This window comes from Periplaneta americana, chromosome 12 (genome assembly GCF_040183065.1).
Source record: "Periplaneta americana isolate PAMFEO1 chromosome 12, P.americana_PAMFEO1_priV1, whole genome shotgun sequence".
NCBI lineage: Eukaryota > Metazoa > Arthropoda > Insecta > Blattodea > Blattidae > Periplaneta > Periplaneta americana.
In genome coordinates, this window is record NC_091128.1 from 86,777,689 (window position 1) to 86,792,273 (window position 14,585).

The window sequence follows — 14,585 nt, forward strand, 5'->3', positions numbered from 1 at the left end:
TATGCTTCATTGTTACCCTACAGCAACACATAATTCTCTAAAACCTTTATTTCATCTCACACTAAACACATTCAAAGACTGCTTCAGTTTGTAATGTATCACAAGGTTCAGGAAAATAAAATGGAAACTTTTGAAACACAATTATAAAGGAAGTAGTGGGTATTGATTGATAAATATGTCACTGATGATAATTAAAACTTGTTAAATTTACAACTTTTATACTTCACTATGCTGCCTTATGCTGCCACTATGAAACTTAGTATGGTACTTACACTTAGTAAGTTTATGAGATTACCAGACCCTGTTTCCCAGGGACACTTCCCGATACTGCTTTTTGTCCCCGGATGTCTCCGGATTTAATAATTTGTCCCCAGATACTCTCGGATTTTCAGTGTTAATTATGGTTTAATGATTAATGATCTTGCACGTACACCTGTCAATGAATTATTCTAATGTAACTTTTCCGCTTTAATCAAAACTGAATATGAGGACATAAGTGCTGTCAAGCCTTCTATATTATCAAGGTTAATAAAAAATTGAAATCCAGAAAAGAAGAGACATTTATTCCATTATAAATTAAGCAACTTTTGGCATCTTTAGAAGTGGTTATTTCACAACAGAATTTTCAGTGTATCTTGTTAATTTTATGAAAACACTGTTCAGTATCTCAATGCCTGAGTTATTCATTTACAAGATAAGATACCTATGGAATATATATTCCTGACATCTCCAGAAAGAGAAAAATTTAAAGAGAGAGTCCATTATTTTTCTTCAAATGTAGATAGACTTGACCTGGATGAAGATAGTTTGACGAAATTTCTTGCTTAATGAAATAACTGACTTCAGAGAAAATAGCAAAGTGGAATGAAGAAAATACTACCATTTTCTCAAAATTGAGTAAAATTTTTAAAATTTTCTTTGAGAAAATGATTCCCTATACACAATTCCAGAGATTGATTGAACTATCTCTGTGTCTACCTAGAAGTAATGCTTCATTGGAGAGAATTTTTTCTTCAGTGAACACAATGTGGACATCCCGAAATTTCAAAATGAGTTTAGAAACTGTTCGAGCCATGCAGTCATGCTTGGTATCTTAACGAACTTCAACATAACCTGTAGGAATTTGCTGTAAAATTGGGATCCAGAGAAAAACCTGCTTAAAAATATTCACTTTTCTGAAAAAATACCAGTAGTTTAAGTAGTAAGTAGGTAAGTAAAATCAGTATACAGTATTTAGTGTGTAAAGAGAATGAGTACAATATTCTAATTCTTTAAATTGTGTAAAAACAATAAACGTGACTGGCAAACTAACAGATATGTTGAAAGTACGTAGTTTTTTTATGTGTCGATATCTGTCTCCAAAAATTGTTAAAAAAATCTGGTAACCTTACCTTAGTGACTAGTTTCGGCGTGATTTGCCACCATTTTCAAACTTCAAACTCAAGTTTCATAAGTTAACTCAATGAAGTATGTGTGTGTGTGTCTAATGCTCTGGATTTAACAATGAAGTCATCATCCTTCTTGCTTCCCAATATTTTGATGGAAGGTCCACAAATGTCCTAAGAGTTTCACAATTAGCCAGGTGCTCCATCTCCATGTCCTCTTCTCTGGTGCACAGTAAGCATTTAGGTGAATTCAGTTCTCCAATACGATGGAGATGTTTACTGAGGCAATCATGACCAGTAATCAATCTAAACATGGCCACGGCAGATTTTCGAGGTAGATCAGGAATTAGTTTTGGATTTTTGAATGATTCTTTCCATTTTGAATTTTGATGTTTTGCCTGTTCGCTGTTACTTATTCTTTTTATGACTCGTTTTATTGATTCATATGGGAACTTGAAATTTTTTTTTTTAATTGATTTTAGTTCCTTTCTTTGCTAACATATCTGCTTTCTCGTTACTGTTCAGTCCACAGTGGGCCGGGATCTATTGGAAGACCACTTTTTTATTTAGCATTTGAATTTGTTTTACCATGCAATGAATTTCTTTTACGTTTTCCATTTTAGGTGATGTAGTTGAGCTGATGGACTGGATTGCAGCTTTGGAGTCAGACAGGATGACTATGTTTTTGCACTGGTTTAGCCAAACAAATACATTTTGAAGTGATGTATAAATGGCTTCAACTTCACCATCAAAATTTGTTGTGTACTTGCCAACATGTTTATAAAGAGAAAAGTATTGACAAGTAGCTCCTGCTCCAGCTCCTTCATTTTGATCCATGAGAGATCCATCAGTGTAAATGTACAACCAGTCCTTTTGTGGATATTTTCTATTAATTGTTTGTAGGGCAATGGCTTTTGCTACTTCTGGATTTATATCTTTTTTGTTGAAGACTTCATCAAGATCAAGGCAGCAGTCTGCTTTGAAGTTATTAAGTGGATTATATCGATGAAGTATAAAAGTTGTTAATTTGTCAAATTTTAATTATCATTTCATTAGTCATATAAAAGTGTCAAATGTCCACCACTGTGGAGTAACGGTTAGCATGCCTACCGTGAAACAAGTAGGCCCAGGTTCAAATCCTGGTTGGGACAAGTTACCTGGCTGAGGTTTTCTTCCGGGATTTTCTCTCAACCCAATAAGAGCAAATGCTGGGTAACTTTCGACGTTGGACCATGGAATCATCTCATTTAGATGTTATATTATAACCATAGCAGTTGAAAAGGCGTCTTAAAATAACCAATTAAAAAAAAAACAAGTATAAAAAGTATGTGAATCAAGATTTGATGAGTATGTGATTTTGATACTTGATGAAGTGTAGTAGTAGGTACGGTATGTTTTTAAAACCTTAAATTTAGTATAAGCAAAGGACACTTGCAGGACTGCCAGCAAATAAATCTGATGAGTAGCTAGAACTGTTCAAGCATTTATGTCTTCATTCTTGATTACACTCATTTAACACATATATCACTGAAGAACTACTAAGTTATTTAAAATAATTCAGAAGATAATGAAAACGATATTGAAACTAGTCAGTCAGGTAAAATAACACTTCAAATTAAATATCAGCACAGTGAAGATGTTAACTTATACTTTTTAATAACATATTAGTTCTTCAGTGAAGCCTTTAGATTCATTCTGCTTTTGGTTAATTTATGTAGCATCATTAACACCAGTAAAATCAATGCTAAGGACTGTCGGCTGCTACTTTCTAAATTGAACGCAGTTATACAAAAAGGAACTAAACTATTTGCTTTTATGAATTAATATTCTTTTCGGATGTGTAACAGATCAGTTTTTATGTTTTGCAAAAAAAAAAAAGGGTCTAAGCCTAATGACTAGAGCCCAGATTCTCATGCAAATGCATGTTTTTATATAAGCTTGTTTCATATTGGAGTGAAAAATGGCAATGCCACATCAATAAATTTAAAAATTCAGTTATATTGTCAGACTCCAAAGCAGCTATTCTATCAATAGTCTCTAAACACACACCTTCATCTCAAACAGCAGAAATAACTAAAATGCTCTCTCAATTAATATCACTCAATAAAAGAATTGTATTCCAATGGATACCATCCCATTGTGGAATCCTGGGAAACGAGAATGCGGATGCTTTAGCAAAGAAGGGCAGCACTGCTACTTACAGACCTGTTACTAAATCTACGTATTACTCTGTGAAAAGATTTATTAAATCTACATACTTAGACTTCAACAAACAAAATTTGATAACACAATCCCAAGGGAAAAAATGGAACTCTCTGCATCAAAATCCACAGTTAATTCCCGATTTACCACGAAAATCGTCTGTAGCTGCATTTAGATTAGTAACAGGCCATGATTGTTTGGCCAAACACCTGCATAGAATTGGAATATATCAGTCCCCTAACTGTCCATTGTGCAACTCAAACCAAGAAATGGATTCGGAACACCTCAAAATCTGTGCTTCAGTGGCTGGTCATGATAATATCTTTGAAAAATATTGGAGTGCAAGAGGTCAAATGACTTTATTGTCAAATGCCTGGCATTAGAAAACAACAACAACATATAAGCTTGTTACACTTTTCAAACTTAGCAAATATTTATTTTATGACTTAACGATTCCAAAAGGCCACAAAAGGAAAAACACTGGAGGAGGGGAGTTCGATCCGGTGCTGTGGATTGGACTTCGGCGTAACTCAATGGTGAGAGCGCTTGGTACGTAGAACCAAGGACCCGGGTTCGATCAACGGTGCCAGAGCGAATTTTTCTCCTCTAATATTAATAGTTCGTTTTTGTAAATCCCGAACTGATAGAAACATAGGTCTAAGATGCAATTAATTAATTGCAAAATATTATGAAGGTAATCGTGCATATTATGTCTTGAAAGTACACCATCGTACTCTATTGTTCGCCAATGCTTTAATTTCTTTCCAGCTTTTCCCTGCCTGTTGAGCCTCATCTCTAATTGTGTTGCTCCATGTTATTTTAGGTCTTCCTCTTCGTCTGTTCAGTCTTGGGGGATCCAATCCAGAGCAATTTTAATGATGTTATCATTTTCTCTCCTTAGTACATGCCCAATCCACTTCAATTTTCTGAATTTGATTTCTTTGCTGATTTCGTGCTGATCTGCTCTTCTCCAGAGGTCCTTATTAATTATAATCTCTGGCCACCAAATACCCATGATGTTCCTCAAGCAACGATTTATAAAGACTTGCAATTTCTTTCCAATTTGTTTCGTTGCCTTCCAAGTTTCGCATCCATATAGTAAAATCGACTTTACATTTGAGTTAAATAATCTTAATTTAAGTTTTAAGGAGATTTGCTTTGACCTTCAAATCGATTTCAATTGAATAAAGGTATATCTTGCTTTTTTTATTCTGGCATTTACATCTTCATCTGAACCACCATTCACAGAAATTATACTTCCAAAATATGTAAATTCATTTGTAGCTTCAATTACTTCTCCTTCTAATATAAGAGCAAAATCTACTATATTATAAATTCTCATTTCTTTTGTTTCGTGTTTATTTCCAGATCAGCATTAGCTGCCAACTTATCAACATTGAAGTAATCAGTGTTAAATAGGTCTAGTGCTTAAAAATGGAAAAGATGACAACAATGACGTTAAATAATTATATTCAAGATGTCTAATAAAGCAAAAACTTTCTTTCATTACCTCTACATAGAAAATATGAATCTAGTGGAATATTGAATTGAATTTAAAAAGGGGAGGGCTATGACAGCCCTAGCACTGCGATTTGAAAGATCTATTGCACATATCCGTCATAATATCCTAACAGTCCTAACATGTTCTTTATGAACTGAATCAAACATTTTCTAACGCTTGATAACTCGAACAACCATGGAAAAAAAACCAAGAAATTCTGAGGATTCAAAATGCTTCACTCCTGGCATAAGCCCAGATCTTGCGCTTTCAGATTACCATCTGTTTCGATCCATGACCCACTTTCTGCTTGGAAGAAATTTTCAAAAACTTGGAAGTTGTTGAAATGGATATCACCGAATTCTTCGCATCAAAAACCAGAAATTGATACTGTTGCGGGATAACGATTAGGGAAAAAACGGAAATTTTATTTGAAGCAAGTAGAGCGATCGGTTTGGAAGTAAATCCCGAAAAGACAAAGTATATGATTATGTCTCGTGACCAGAATATTGTACGAAATGGAAATATAAAAATTGGAGATTTATCCTTCGAAGAGGTGGAAAAATTCAAATATCTTGGAGCAACAGTAACAAATATAAATGACACTCGGGAGGAAATTAAACGCAGAATAAATATGGGAAATGCGTGTTATTATTCGGTTGAGAAGCTCTCATCATCCAGTCTGCTGTCCAAAAGTCTGAAAGTTAGAATTTATAAAACAGTTATATTACCGGTTCTTCTGTATGGTTGTGAAACTTGGACTCTCACTCTGAGAGAGGAACATAGGTTAAGGGTGTTTGAGAATAAGGTGCTTAGGAAAATATTTGGGGTTAAGCGGGATGAAGTTACAGGAGAATGGAGAAAGTTACACAACACAGAACTGCACGCATTGTATTCTTCACCTGACATAATTAGGAACGTTAAATCCAGACGTTTGAGATGGGCAGGGCATGTAGCACGTATGGGCGAATCCAGAAATGCATATAGAGTGTTAGTTGGGAGACCGGAGGGAAAAAGACCTTTAGGGAGGCCGAGACGTAGATGGGAGGATAATATTAAAATGGATTTGAGGGAGGTGGGGTATGATGATAGAGACTGGATTAATCTTGCTCAGGATAGGGACCGCTGGCGGGCTTATGTGAGGGCGCCAATGAACCTTCGGGTTCCTTAAAAGCCATTTGTAAGTAAGTAAGTAAGTTGCGGGATAACAAACCTCGCTGAAAGATGGCTCAAGACCATACAATCTAATGACCTTTACTTTTAAGATTAGATTAATTTCTCGTCTCAACACACTCCAACCAAAATTTTGCTTCAAAATCGACATTACTTATGAAACAGTATTCTTAATAACTAAAAATGATCCTTGTTTTATATACTTATTTACTTTGGTATTGTTAACAACTAGAGTGTGTACTCCTTCACTTTTCCCATATTAATTAAAAAAATGAGCCTTTTCTTGTGTACTTATTTATGTCAACATTACCAGTATTAACAAATAAATCTATACCTTGTGTAGTTCTATAAGTTTGCCTATTCACTCCTGAAAATGTGCCTTTTCTTGTGTAGGTATGCGTTCAAATTTATTTTTTAATAACGGTAGTATGAGAAATGAGCCTTGTCTTGTGTATTTATTTAGGTTAACATTACTGATATTAACAAATACATCTGTATCTTGTGTAGTTCTATAATTTTGTTTATTGACTGCTGAAAATGTGCCTTTTCTTGTGTAGGTACTCTTTAAAATTTATTTTTTAATACCGGTAGTATGAAATATGGTCCCGTGCCATTGCATCATGGTCTAAGGCATCCTGCCTGGGACTCACGTTACGGAATGCGCACTGGTTCGAGTCCTCATGGGAGAAGAAATTTTCTCGTGAAATATCGGCCAGTGTATGGGACCAATGCCTACCCAGCATCGTGATGCACTTGAAGAGCTACGATAGGTAGCGAAATCTGGTTACGCAAACCAGCTATAATGGCTGGGGGGGCTCATCGTGCTAACCACAACATACCTCCATTCTGGTTGCATGATCGTCCACCTCTGCTTCGGCATGTGGCAGTGAGGCCAGCACCCGACTGGTCGGTCTTGACCCTTCGTGGGCTGTAGCGCCACAGGTTATTATTATTATTATTATTATTATTATTATTATTATTATTATTATTATTATTATTATTATTATTAGTATGAAATATGAGCCTTGTCTTGTGTACTTATGTTAACATTACCGTATTAAAAAATATACCTGTATCTTGTGTAGTTCTATAATTTTGCCTCTTGACTGCTGAAAATGTGCCTTTTCTTGTGTAGGTACAGTACTCCTTCAAATTTATTTTTTAATGCCGGTATCACAGTGGTTCATTTTCCCGAATTCCTGGCCAAAACTCCAAAACTGAAACATATAGGAGAGGGTTGGTTGTTGTCTTAAGTTGAAGAGGAAGGACAGGGCATGTAGACATCGTGTATCTTATATCCCATCTCCAGTCCTGTGCTTATAAATACATGGCTGAAAATGCGTCTCTCTTGTACAATGCAGTTGCTGAGTTTGCGTGGTGAAAGAAAGGTCGTTTTTGGAGTGTTATAAATAAATGGTATAAGTGTGAAACTAGAAGCTGAAGCATGGATTCGATTCCTGGAGGTGTGTAGAATATTTTAACATAGTTTTAATTAATTACCTAATTAAATAACGGCATTTAAATATTAAATAATATAATCACATTGATTGTGGTTGAAAATGTGAAAGCGGCGGATTCACGGAATCACGGAGGTTAAAAGTTATCGGTCCTGCGAGGTCCTGTCAAGTTTCTCATTACAAATCATACCTATGAGGATGCTTTTCAGGTACCAATAAAGAAAGTCTGCCTCCAACTGCCAATGGGCCCACTAGCTCGAATTTAGTTTTGAAGTGCGCACAACGTCTTTGCGTTGTAATGCAAGGAAGGATCGGAAGGTAACGCACAACAATTATTTATCGGAATACTATTTTGGTTAGGACGTTCAAATTTGGCAGATAGTTAGTTTGAAACTTGCACTACATACAGCAATGATTCGATTGTATGTCACCCTGGCGAAACGAGCTGTGACTACTGAGTAAAAATGACGCGTTTTCTACCATCGTTCACTTGTGAAGGGCAGCGAGATGTTGTCCGTTTTTTTGCGAAAAACAAAACATTGGAGTGAAATCCACAGGGAAATATTGGAGGTGTATGGCACTTGATTGTCTGGACCATAGCAACATTTCCAGGTGGTGTAGGTTCTTCGAAAAAGTCCGCCGACGAAGCGCGTTCCGCCCGACCGGTGACAGTTGCAACACCACCCAATGTCAGAGGTATCATTAAGGCGGCAATCACTCACCCTACAGTCCAGACCTTGCACCGTCTCACTTTCACCTCTTCGGACCAATGAAGAAAATTCCTAGGAGGACAACACTTTGGTTCGGATGAAGAAGTGAAATCAGTCGTGCGCAGGTGACTTTACGCCCAAAAAAACGGAGTTTTATGAACGAGGTGTACTGAAAAGTGTTACGATAGGAGAAATATGTCTAGAGACTTGGTTCCAATGTCGAAGAATAGATAAAACCTTTCGCTTTCTTGTGCATTATTTCATTTTGCTTACCTGTGAAATATGTTGCCAAAAAAATTGTTGTGTCGTATATTAATCCCTCATCAATTTGTTAAAATTTGAATTATTTCTGTAATTCCTTTCAGGATATGAAAGTCATCACATAAACTTCGCTAGGCGTGAATGTTTACTATACTACAGGTACGTTCATCATCTAATTTTGAAGAAAAGTATGATTATTTAAGAGAATGCATTAGAATCATAACCGATTCCCCTGTAACATCATCGGATGAACTAAAGAATGTATTAAAACATTTAATATATGATTTTAAAACCAGATGGCAACTGTCAAATAGGACAGTTGAAAGATTCCTGCCACAGAATAAGAAATGGCTTGAAAAACTACGAGTTTTCCAATATGCGTTGCTGAAATGCAATAGAGAGTCGAGCGTCCATTACTAGAATTTAGTAAAGTCGTGAACATTATAAAAGACGAAAAGCACAGGGATTAAGATAAAACGTAGGTCCTTCAGAACTTGCATATGCCACGCAAATGAGTCTTCGTGAAGCATGAGAGATTTATATTGTTGTTGCAATAAAAGATGTACAATTTTCAACACCAACCAGTACGTCAAAATGCAGAAAAGCTTATAAATTAAGTTCAGAGTATTGTATACCTCTATCTGGAGTAAAAACATTGTCCATTCTAGTTGAAGTTCAATTAACAAAATTCCATTCTAACCAGATTAAGCCCGAGGCTAAAAATCTAACGCCTACATTTTCCAGCAATACAGAACGGTGTTAAAAGCACAAAAGACATGCTATCCCGATACCAATGCCATTCAAATAACAGGAAAGTCTGCTGAAACTGATCTGCAGGCATTGTTGGACCATACTTCATAAAGAATATTGAAAGTACCAAGAAAGAAAGTGAAGCTTTTGTTGGCAGATGTAATATCACTTCTGTCAGCTCCAGATGCATCTACACATTTAGATGTGTCCACTCAGGGCTCTGTTGGAGATGACTCCCTTATCTCCGCAGACTATGATGATAACGAGTAAGAGAATTGTTGTACTATACACATATCATACATATAATATATAGATATATGTATATATAGGTAAAATAGACTATAACTTTGAATATTCTAAGAAGCAATGAAATGATCATCCAAGCCAAAAGGCATTTACTATAGCTATTTATTTGAATTTATTAGGTATTTAATTCTTAATTATGTTACTTTTACGATTTGTTTCGACTTCGTTACGTTCAAATTAATTCAAACATCTCTAGAGGTTTTGGCCAAGAAATTGGGAAAATGAACCACTGTGCGGTAGTATGAAAAATGAGCCTTGTCTTGTGTACTTATGTATGTTAACATCATCGGTATTAACGACTAAATTTATTTTATGTATGTCCTTAATTGTGTCTATTGATTATAAATGTACTCCTTCAATTTGATTTTATTAATATGAAAAATGAACATTGTTTTGTGTTATTATTTTCCTTTATCGGCATGATATTAACAACTAAATAATATGTCTGTGTATTGCTTTAATTGTGTTTATTGATTGCAAATGTACATTTTCGTGTGCGGATACTTCAACTTCATTTTAATAACATGAAAAATGAACCTTCTCTTGTGTCGTTATTTTTATTTACGTTGTTAAGAACTAAATATGTCTTGTCTTTTCTTTAATTTCGACTATTGACTGAAAATGTGCTTTCTCTCGTATGCCATTTCAAATTTATTCTAAAAATAAAGAAAAATGAACCTTCTCTTATTTACTCCTTTATGTATATATTCTTAACAACTACAACTGTGTCTTGTGTATTTCTTTAATTTGTCCTTATTAACCACTGAGAAATATTATGTTTATGTAGTGTACACCTTCAATATGCCTGGAAAATGTCTCCTATCATTTATTAAATTATTGTTTCATGGGGAACGAAAAAGTTACATTATTTATTTTTTTTTAAATGGTAGCATTTAATAGATGGGAGGATAATATTAAAATGGATTTGAGGGAGGTGGGATATGATGATAGAGACTGGATTAATCTTGCACAGGATAGGGACCGATGGCGGGCTTATGTGAGGGCGGCAATGAACCTTCGGGTTCCTTAAAAGCCATTTGTAAGTAAGTAAGGTAGCATTTAATGCTTATCAAATATGGAATACTAAAAACGCTAATCGAACTATTACTTCCACTGACTTTTTTTTTGCATAACTATAATGTGTGATGGGTGGTCCGTATAATGCATCTGCAAATAACAGAATAAGAGCGTTGCTAATACAGTCTGGTAAAATATTAATGAAGATATACAGTATCAGAAGTGTAAAAAACATTAAAATAATATATTTAATATATGATACGGTAATATTTCAAATATTTTTCTCTAATTGTTTACAAACAGCTTTATAAAAATTAACGAAATATTCCGAAGTAATAATTAACATTTAATATCATGTTTCAGAAATATTTATTTCGAATTAACTTTATAATATATAAGTAATTTTATTTTTTGTGATTCAAATTTGCTCTAATCATCCTACAATTCTTTGAAATTATCGAAAAAAAAGTGTTATCTTTTTTACTTGGTTATTTAATGGCGATGTATTAACTACTGGGTTATTTAGCACTGGTGATAGTGAGATGAGGCCGAGAATTCGCCATACATTACCTGACATTCGCCTTATGGTTGGGGAAATTCTCTGAAAAAACCCAACCAGGTAATCAGCCCAAGCGGTAAATGAATCCATTTCCAAGTGCAACTCCAGAGCAGCAGGCAAACGCACTATCTCCTGAACTATGCCTGTGATCTTGGAATTAGTAATAGCTTAATATAAATAATACTTTGATCGGTAAACAAAAAATAAAAAAATAAACAAATTAACACACAAAACTTAAAATAGCAAGTTGATGCTTTAGACCAGTGGTCATCAGCACAGTGCACCCTCGGGCTAGCATCTCTTACCCCCTCCCCGTGTATAAGAGATACATTAGCGTGCATCCATGGTTGCTGGCGGGTATGCCTTCTCCCTCTCCCTTCTGCACGATGGTGCATATTCCGATACACTCCTTACCCGTTACCCATTTCAGCGAGTGCTGACGACCACTGCTTTAGACCGAACACAAATTTATGTCAGGTATAGACATTTTAAAACTGGCCGAACATCGGTTGATGACGATGAACATTCAGGACGACCATGAACCAGCATTACTGCACAAAATGTCACTGCTATTTAGAATGCAGTGCAAGATTGTAGGCAGACCATCCAAGACATCTGTAACATTGTGGGATTATCATATGACACATGTCAGCAGATTTTGTCACAAGAACTGAACATGAAAAGGTATGCTGTAAAATTCGTGCTTCGACTGCTGCATGATGAACAGAAAGAGCATCACATGGAAGTCTGCAGGAAACTGAAACAACTGCTTCGAACTGACCCAGATTTCATTTCCAAGGTCGTCACAGATGACGGAGTTTATGGGTATGATCCTGAAACGAAGCACCAATCATCCCAATGGAAGAGCCCATCCTTACCACGACCAAAGAAAACTCACCACGTCAAGAGCAACATCAAATTTTTATTGATCTGTTCCTTCAATATTGATGGGATTATACACACGGAGTTCATATCTCCTGGTCATACGATTAACGCGGCATTCTATGAGTATTGAGACGTCGTAAGATGACTAAGAGAGGATATGCGGAGGAAACGTGTTGTCACACGATTCCGATTTCCATGTAATGTGTTGGATGAACTGTATCAAAATATACAAGATTTATAGCTACTATGGACAATAAGCAGAAGAGCTATGAGTCTCAAAATATAGAAATGATGTATAATAACAAGAAAGAAATCTGCCTACATTTTGATGAGGCCATTGATTTAATGATTTATTAAAACACAGAAATTATTACAGTAATGTTTAAGAAATGAAAATAGCCCATTGTAGGTTTAAGATCAAAGGACATGAAAGTCGATAAAGAAAGAGTTGTTTGCAGACACATTTCTCGTAATGAACACATCAGATGAAGGAAGCTGACCACATTCTTCCCTGGAACACTCTTTTGTAAGTTCACTTTCGAAACAGTAACCTGAAGGTGGCCCTGAACGTTCATTGGAATATCCACATTTGAATCTATTGGCTGAAAACTGGAAATGTACAAATAACTGAAGGCGAAGAAAATTATCTTTGTGCCACACATTAAGCTTAAATGATAATATTAGTGTATCGGTTATGAACTTTACCACGGAAAAAGAATAAACGTCAGCTAGTTACACTATCTTGTACACTTTGCAGGAATAAGTTTTTTTATGGAATTCTACACCTTTTGGAGTTGTCTCGTAAAGATCATCATCCTTGTTTGATGTCCAGGAGTCAACTAAAAGAATAAACTTTATCCTACAAAAATGGCCATCATACCTTCTCGAGGAACGCTTTCAAGTCACATTTGGCCATGTTTGCTGATTTGCTTGCATATGCTTTCACATTCGCCAAATCAATTGTTATGCTAGTTGGAAACTGTCCGTTGGTCTCCGAGACAAGAACATACATATGTGAAAGTAGCATAATATCCATTACAAGAACTGGCATTATCATGTACAGTATTAATGCCTTGTTGTTGCAATTGAACCAATCTAAAGACAGTCTTGCTTCCCCTACTGGCAAGAGATCTCCCAGAATGTACATAGCTCTTTACCGAATATAGATTGATCCGCATTTAATATCTGCTCTGGAATAAAATTGTGTTCATCAATGAAATGCCTTATGTCAGTAACAAATTCTTCTGCTTTTGTTTGTATACCAGCAGCATCCACAGCACATTTTTGCTAACTTCGTGTGTAATCTTACGCGAAACTATTGTGTTTCTTTCTCTTGAATCTTTTGACCCATGCTTTGGACGCATTAAACAAAATGGTATTGTTCGCTCGATTTGTTTCTTAATATTCATCATCCATATTCATAGCGTTTGGTCATGAAAATCGCTTTTTTTTCTCTCTCTCTCATTTCGATAAAAGAAGTGCAGACAAATTCTCTCTTGCAAGATTTTTCTCTATCTGCTTGGGGGCTTAAGCTGATTCTCAAAATTTTGCAAGTCTGTGTTCCTTTTTAACAGCTTTTTTGTGTCATACTAGAGTCCTGCGTTTGGTTACCTTGAATAGAAGTTAGGTGCATATCAATCATATTAGCTTCACGTACAGAGAGCAAGTTGCAAGTCAACAATTTACACTGCAGTCTTCCCACATGCTTCAGTACTATGTGTCTACATCTTTTTATTCGTGTACCTGTGTGTATAAGTCAGTGAGCAACAGGAATAGTACTCATGTACGAAATACCATTTGGATTTAATAACAACAATAACAAAGCATTTATTTAAAGGCAGCTTATATGCAATAAAAGATTACAGAGATTTGTTTCCGACCTCTGGAAACGAATTTTGAATGACGTCATATGCATCAGGAGTCACACGACACCTGAACTGTGGTGAGAGGTGACAGACCAGCAGTGAGTGATTTCATAGTCAGAGTGCACAGTGTCTCACAGCAGCAATGGCCAAGAAAATCGAGCCTTTTTGGGAGGGGTACATTGCGACCCTTTCCAATGCCAAGTACAGTTTAGTGAAAATAAAAGAAGCCTGCAAAAAATGTGGTTTCGTTATTTCTCATAACTGCAATCAGTTAACCAGTCTAGTCGAATTTGAAGTTCCTAATAAATTATAGCAAGAGAAATAATTTAATTCTCTCTAATGTGTCTCCGGACAAATTATTGTATAAATGAGACCATAATTGAAGTTGTTACCATTATAATAAGTTTTTAAATAATTACTGTGATATTTTTAGTTCTAAAAGTGCAGTTACGTCTACCATAGTACAAAAAGTTGAATTTGCAAACAATGTAATTTAGTTAATATTAGTTTACAGATT

At 35.5% G+C, this 14,585-nt stretch overlaps 1 long non-coding RNA gene across 1 annotated transcript in view; it reads left to right on the forward strand.

Annotated features, from left to right (window-relative positions):
- LOC138710654 (uncharacterized) overlaps positions 1 to 3,280 on the forward strand; it is a 42,122-nt gene extending 38,842 nt beyond the window's left edge. The window contains exon 3 of the long non-coding RNA XR_011335284.1: positions 2,009 to 3,280. This is a non-coding gene — a long non-coding RNA (uncharacterized lncRNA). The remainder of the gene's footprint in view (positions 1 to 2,008) is intronic.
- Positions 3,281 to 14,585: the final 11,305 nt, after the last annotated feature.